This window comes from Diadema antillarum, unplaced genomic scaffold, assembly GCF_040938485.1.
Source record: "Diadema antillarum isolate AM-2024a unplaced genomic scaffold, OU_Dant_1.0 seq00000847_RagTag, whole genome shotgun sequence".
NCBI lineage: Eukaryota > Metazoa > Echinodermata > Echinoidea > Diadematoida > Diadematidae > Diadema > Diadema antillarum.
In genome coordinates, this window is record NW_027271721.1 from 422,718 (window position 1) to 430,609 (window position 7,892).

A 7,892-nucleotide genomic window follows, 5' to 3' on the forward strand; every position below is an offset into this window, starting at 1 on the left:
CAGCAACAATTATGACACAATACCAAAAAAAGAAGAACAAAACAAATCAAAACAAATCAAAACAAGACAAAACGAAAACTACTGATATGTACATATATTAGCATAAGGATATTATTACAGGAAGGCATTATTGCACGTATATGAATTTACGACATATTCTATATATTTTCTCTTGAATGCAGATATAGAGACACACTGCTTAATATCATTTGGGAGACTGTTCCACATCTTAGGGCCAATATATATTATTGTGGATCGTGAGAACTCATACTTGAAATTGGGCAATCTATAATCTTCCCCCCGTCTTGTACGATATCTACTTCATTTTTCTTTACAAAATCAAAATCATAAAAACATGGCAACATATTATTTCTAAACAGATACATAAAACAGACAGTTTGGGACTTATTAATATCAAATATTTTCAGAAGATTTAATTTTTCAAACAGATGACTGGAATGCGAATATGGTTTCGAGTTCGTTATGATTCTTATTGCACGCTTCTGAAGAACTAAAATTCGATTCAAATGGCATATTGCACTGTTCCCCCAAATGATATTGCAGTAGGTAAGGTGCGGCAAGATCAAGGTTTGATAAAGTCTAATAAGTATGTTGAACGGTAAAATATGTTTTAGCCTATTCATAACACCGATTGTTTTCCTTATCTTCACACAAACCATATCAATATGTTCCTTCCACATTAATTTTTCATCAATTACTACACCCAAGAATTTCACTGACTTAACAAAAGAAATCTTACAATTATCAATACATATATCAACTTCATTTACAATATATTTGTTTCTAGGCTTAAAAAGCATACAACATGTTTTATCCACGTTTAATTTAAGTCTATTTGCTTGAAACCAATCATTAACTAAACAAAGTTCATGATTAAAAGTTGAACAAAGAACATTCATATCATTACCAGACAAGAATAGACTAGTGTCATCTGCAAAAGCAATAGTGTGAAGTAACTTACTTGAAAAATGCAAATCATTAACATATATAAGGAATAATAAAGGCCCTAAAACAGATCCCTGAGGAACACCAATATTTACACAACGATATGTAGACGATATACCATTTATGGACACATATTGCACTCTATCACATAAATAACTCCGAAACAAATTCAATGCAGTACCTCTGATACCATATATTTCCATCTTTTTGATAAGAATACTATGATCCATACAATCAAAAGCTTTAGACAAATCTAAAAATAATCCAATCAAAAACTTCTTATTTTCAAAAGACTGTGCTATTATATTATTTAATTCCATTAAAGCCATGTATGAAGAATATCCTTTTCTGAAACCAAATTGTTTTGAATATAAAATGTCTCTTTCAAGTAAAAATTTCATCAGCTGATTATATATCAACCTTTCAAATATCTTCGAGAAAACAGATAAAAGAGAAATAGGTCTATAATTTGTTAAAAGATCTTTATCACCTCCTTTGTGGACAGGAATAAGTTTTGCTATCTTTAAACACTTTGGAAACACACCATCCTTTAAAGATGTATTAAACATATTGCACAGGGGATTTACAAATAAAATAATACTCTTCTTTATAACATAACTATCAATATCATCATATCCAGGACTTTTACCTGTTTTTAAATTTTGTACAATTTCGAGAATATCACATACTTGTATAGGCCTTAAAAACATAGAGTGAGGATTATTACTTGTTGATAAAAATTTCGTAAAATGTGAAGAGGTAGATGGAACTGTATCTACAATTTTTGAACTTATATTACTAAAAAATACATTAAATGTATCAGCAATGGCATATTGATCACACAGAAATTGCCCGTTCGGTTGCAAAATGCGATATTGCACTTTTTCCCTCACCTTACAAAGAAGCCTGTTTATAATTTTCCACGTACCTTTAATATCATTATGAACATTCTTAAATTTATTATAATAATAATTTCGCTTCTTTTGACGTAACTCAGCATTAACTTTATTTCTACATGCAATATAAACAGCCTTTCGATACTCTGTTGGGTTCTTTAAATACTTCGAATACAATACATTTTTCTTATTACACATTTTCCTAAGAGTATTATCAAACCATGGTTTTTTATATTGATTACAATTCCGTTTACTTTCAATAAATGGAAAACACTGATTATAAAATTGAGTTACCACTTTCATAAATTTATCAAATTGATCATCAACATTCCCCTGCATTACATCATTATTCCAATCAATCTCATTTAACTTTTCACAAAATTGCATCATATTATTATCACAAATATTGCGTTTATAAATCTTTTCAGAACTTTCAATATTACCGAAATCATAATGACAAAATACAGGCAAATGGTCGCTTACATCTGTAACTATAATCCCTGCCCTTTTGACTATTTCAGGTCTATTTACAAAAATATTATCAATCAGTGAACTTGAATATTCAGTTACTCTAGTTGGTTTAAGTATCAATGGACTAAATGAGTACGTCTTCAAAACATCAACATATTTATCAACATCTGAGCATAACGTAACATTCAGTAAATCAATATTAAAATCACCGGATAAAATACATTCTCTCTGCTCATCACACACTTTGCTTAATGAGTTCTCCAGATATCGTAGAAATTCAGCAATAGATTGAGAAGGTGGTCTATAAATAGCGGCAAATATAACATTTTTATATTTTGTACGGATTTCTATAAAACTTGATTCAATACTGTCATTAAATACATCAAGATCTTTACGTATTACAAACTTTACTTCATTACTTACATAAAAACCAACGCCACCACCTCGTTTCTCCCTTCTCTCGCTACCCACGTATGAGTACCCATCCAAAGGCATCACTTCATCTTCTGTTAACCACGTTTCGGAAAGAGCAATAACAGAGAATTTATTTTTCGCGGATAAAATTATTGTTTCAAACTTATGAAAATTCTTTTTAAGACTTCTGCAATTAAAATGAACCAATGTAAATGATTTACCAGTGGTGAAAGATATGTTACTATATTCATCTGGCAAGAGATATGTAGCTTCATTGACAGATTCATCCTGAAGACTCCTCACATTATCGATATTATCATATCTGCAATCATTGCACTCAGAATTATTGACATTTAATGTAACACTATTTTGCCTTCCACATAGAATACATCTGTCGTATGATGACATAAATCAGTACCACGAATGCACATTGTTCCTCTGTCCCTCATTTTTCAATGTCATTTTCTTTTTCTTGCTTTCAGGAAGTACTGCAAACCCTCTTCCTACACGTAAGTTACACCAAAGGATTCATGATTATTTGATGTAAATTTTTTATCTGAAGTTTTAGCCTTTAAAACAGGGTGATATTTAGGCCTTGTATTTACCCTGTATTCATCTTTTCACTGTAGTTTGTTTATATAGATATACAGAGACTCCAACCCCAAGCACCTTCTGAGGTGGAGATTCTCCCGCCCGAAACCCCTAGCAAACGGGAGACTCCAAGTTGATGTGTGCGAAGCGCGAAGTTCCTAGGATTCTAGATGTTCTCTGGTGCTATCTAAGGCTTATTTTTTCAACATACGATAGAAATAAGTAAGAAATCCTTTCCACCGGGAGACACAGAGCCAGGGCGGGAGAAATCAAATCTCAAACGGGAGAACGGGAGATTGTGCAAAAATGGGCTCTCGGCAGGAGATCTCCCGTCGAAAACGGGAGAGTTGGAGTCTCTGAGATATATCATTGGCTGAGAACCAGAAGGGCTTATGTGCAGTTTTAGGAGGCATTGAGTTATTGGTATCATATTTTGATCTTCTCAACATTATGAGGTCAATATTAAATTATTTTCATTTTCAGTAAAATGTTGAAAATCAAAGCCACAAGGGTTCCATTTATCCTATATTTGGAACAATGCTTCTAAATCTACCCACTTTTGATTCAATAAACTCTTTATTTCATGAAAATTGATTGTTTTGTTTTTATTTCTGCTCAAATCTTAGAACGTGATAACGCCTTGCTGGTTTTCAGCTGATGATGTGTTCTCTTGTATGTGAGCATAATTAGGATTCATTTGTGTATTTTTTATAATAGATAAAAGGGAATTAATTTCTGTCTCTTGAAGCTCAATGACCCTTTATGTGTTTAGAAACATATTTCAGAAATCTAATTAGTGACAAACAAACACTTGTTAGAAGTGTGGAAATCCTACTTTGAGACTTTTAATACAATACAGGTGCTGGTGGTAATGAAATAATTAAACACATTTCCTCTTAATTATACAGCTCAGTATAATAGCCACTGCGGCACTGGTTGGGAGTATGAGCCAATCAGCGGGAACTGCTACCTGTTCCGGGACTGGGACTACAAGGATTGGTACGCTGCCAGGGAGGCATGTCAGTTAGAAGGAGGAGATCTAGCTAGCATCGTCTCCAAAGATGAACAGCTCTACATGAACGGTGAAGACTCCTCCTCTTTCTTCTTCATTTCTTTCCCTTCCTCATCTTCTTTCTTTTATTATTTTTACCTCTTTAATTCCCTGAATTCTGCTTTTTCCCTTTTTGTCTTCTTCTACTTGATCATCTTCTTCCTTTATACTTTCTTGTTCTTCTTCTCCTATTCTTCTCTCTCTCCTCTTCTTCTTCTTTCTCTCCTCATCCTTCTGTATTTTATTCTTCTTCTCCTCTTTTTCATCCTCCTCCTCTTTCATCTTCCTCTTCTGCATCTCCCACAATGCTGCTTTTTGATACATTCAGTTACTCAACATTTAATGTAGCGAGGACCAAATATTATCTCATTTTTCACTAATACTCAATAAGAAAAATAAATGTACAAAATAAACTGTATGTGAACTGATTCTACACTATTCCATCTTTTATAATTATAGTATTTAACAATTCAACACAGTTTTGTTAATCTCCTACTTGCTTGAGTGATCCTCAAATCCCCCAAAGCATTCTGATACAGCAAATTGATTACATAACTCTCTGTTTTGTCCTGCATCCCAGCTCGACTGGTCTTAAGCCAGGAGGATGCCCTGTTTATTGGTGGAAACGATTTCAACAGAGAGGGCGGATGGGGGTGGAGTGATGGAGAAGGTTTTGCCTACGTCAACTGGAATGCTGGTAAGTACCAGTATAAACCTAGTTACACTTATGACTTTGCGAGTCAAGGCCAACAAGATATATGATAGGATATGATGTCAGACCTGATTTTTGAAAGAGGAGGTATTTGGTATCAAAAAGACTTAATCAAAATCTATGGTTCCTGCCTTGCCATCAGTACTTGATGGGATGTATGTTCCTTATGTCTCAAACCAGGAACATGACGATGAATACCAAAGACGTGGAGGTTGAATTGTTTGACTGAAATGTCAAATAGGTTATGTTTGCATTGGTCCCTTGGCACATTTATGTTGCATAATATGATTTGCCCCCAGGTCCTAAAGTACAAACTTTTTTGGTCCATAAAATTCCACAAGATTCATATGAAGATGAAGCAAAAATGTCATATTTGTTGAAAATGCCGATTTCATTTTTTATGTGTTATATTTTATATTTGATTTTTTAAATTTACAACATACATTTCTATGTTTAACACATTGAATCTCCCCTTATATTTCAAGCAAGTGTTCATTTTTTACAAACACATTTTGCCAACAGGTGAACCTAATGATGTCAATGGTGAAGACTGTATGGAAATCTTCACAAGCACCGATAACTGGAATGATATCAACTGCTACAAACAAAGAGGTTACATCTGCAAAAAGAATGGTTAGTACATCTCTATTATCCTCTAGCAGTTTTGATACCTGGTCATCTTTATCAAATAAATATTTCATCTTTACTGTTACCAATTGAACTGTTTTCCACCTTAACCATGTATCGACAAGCTTTGGTCTGTAGAAGTAGCTGAAAATTGTTCAAAATTACCACTGAGAAGTGCATTAGCATTCCTGTGATTTCATGTGAGAGCATCGACACAATTTCCATTCTTGTGTGAAGAGATGTATGAAAACAAATTTCTCCCATAAAGTGGATCTTGTGATTTAAAACATTTCTTTGTTCTCATAGCCGTATTGTAATAATGGCATAGAATATGGAGATGATGTAGAAATCACAGAAATGTAGCATGCATTACTGTGCAACCTATAAGCATGAGGTAGCAGGTAGTTATTTGTGTGCCACCTGTGAACACTTTGTCATGGTTTGCATTTCTGCTGATTGTCAACTGTGTAGGATACCTGGTGACGCATTTCACCGTCCAAAATAACCGGCTGGAGCTCGGAACTGGGAGCCTAACGCTGTCAGATGTCTTTGCCGATGAATGTGCGCAACGGTGCGTCAAGATGGACAGTTTCACCTGCCGTGCCTTCAACTATGACCGGGCCAGCAAGAAGTGCACTTTCTTTGACACAACCTCCTCCAGTCCCATGTCCGATGCAAATGTTGACTATTATGAGCGACGTTAGTATGCCTATCGCTCTCCAGAAGCAAATTCTTTTCTCTGTATCACCATTGACGAAATCATTTTTAAACCATGAACATATTATGGTTCTTGATATATCAAAACAATGAAGTATATTACTCTCAATGTTCCATCTCTTTCCCTAGATGATTCTCATTGTCCATAATAAGGGCATACTCTTTTGTCCATTGTGGTGTTACATGATTTGTACTTTTGCGTATAATGTTGTTGTTGTCTTATATATTGCAACTGATAAACTTCAGTACTTTTCACACTCCCATACAATCTTTCTGCCTATATGAATGCCTTTTTTCCTCCAATCTCTTTCTCTTTCATTCTCATGTTGACCCTGAAATTAACCCCCTGCTTTTATTTCTTCACCAGAGATGGACGTTGTGGATCCGGTTGATCCCACCATCCAACCAAGCTACCGCTGTGCTGATCATTGGTCACGCTATGGTGACAACTGCTACTACATTCTCAGTGATGCCCAGAGCTACTCTTCTGCCCAGACTAGCTGCGGTAACATCAATAGTGTTACAGGGGGCAAGCTGGCTTCTATCCATGACAGCAATGAGAACAGCTTCATCAGAGCCCTTGCCAATGAGAGTAAGATAATATCTATTGGTAGTTTAGAAATCAGTTCTATGACAGTGCCATTACCAGTGGAATTATAATGATAATGAGGATGAGGATGATGATACTGATACTTATAATAATGATAAAAATAACAATCATCATCATCATCATCATTATCATCATCATCACCATCATCATCATCACAATCATCATCATCAAGTGCACTTGACCCATATGCCTCTGTAATTTGTAGTAGTAGAAATAATAGCAGTACTTGAAGTAGCAGTACTAGTTTCGGTCATAGTGATAACAGATGTAGTAGTAGCAGTAGAAGTAGTAGTGCCCAGTAGCAGTTGTAGTAGCAGTAGAAGAAGTAGTTTTAGTGGTAGTTGTAATAGTTTTGATTGTAATTGTAGTAGTAGCAGTAGTAATATTAGGAATTGTTACTTTGATGTTTGCAATAGGCTGTTGAATTAGTGTTATGATTTACATTTCATATCTTAATGGCAGCAGTACTAGTAATTGTAGAATTAGCAGTGATAATTTCCTGGCTTCTGAGGTGGGGGGGGGGGGGGGGAAGTAGTTTGGTGTCTGGTTAACTGAAGATCTGATTATATCTCTTGATCTCATTGAATTAGATGGAGCCACAGGCAGTGTATGGATTGGGTTGAATGACCTTAACGACCCCATGTCCTTCCAGTGGGATGATGCCACACCAGTTGACTTCTCCGAGTGGAATCATAACGAACCAAACAATTACCAGGGCAGGGCAGAAGATTGTGTAGAGATGTACTCCAATGTACGTATGTCAAAAGATGATCATTATTTGAGATATAAAGCTGTCATCTCCAGAATGTCTCTGTCCGTCCACTTTTTTGATCTTTT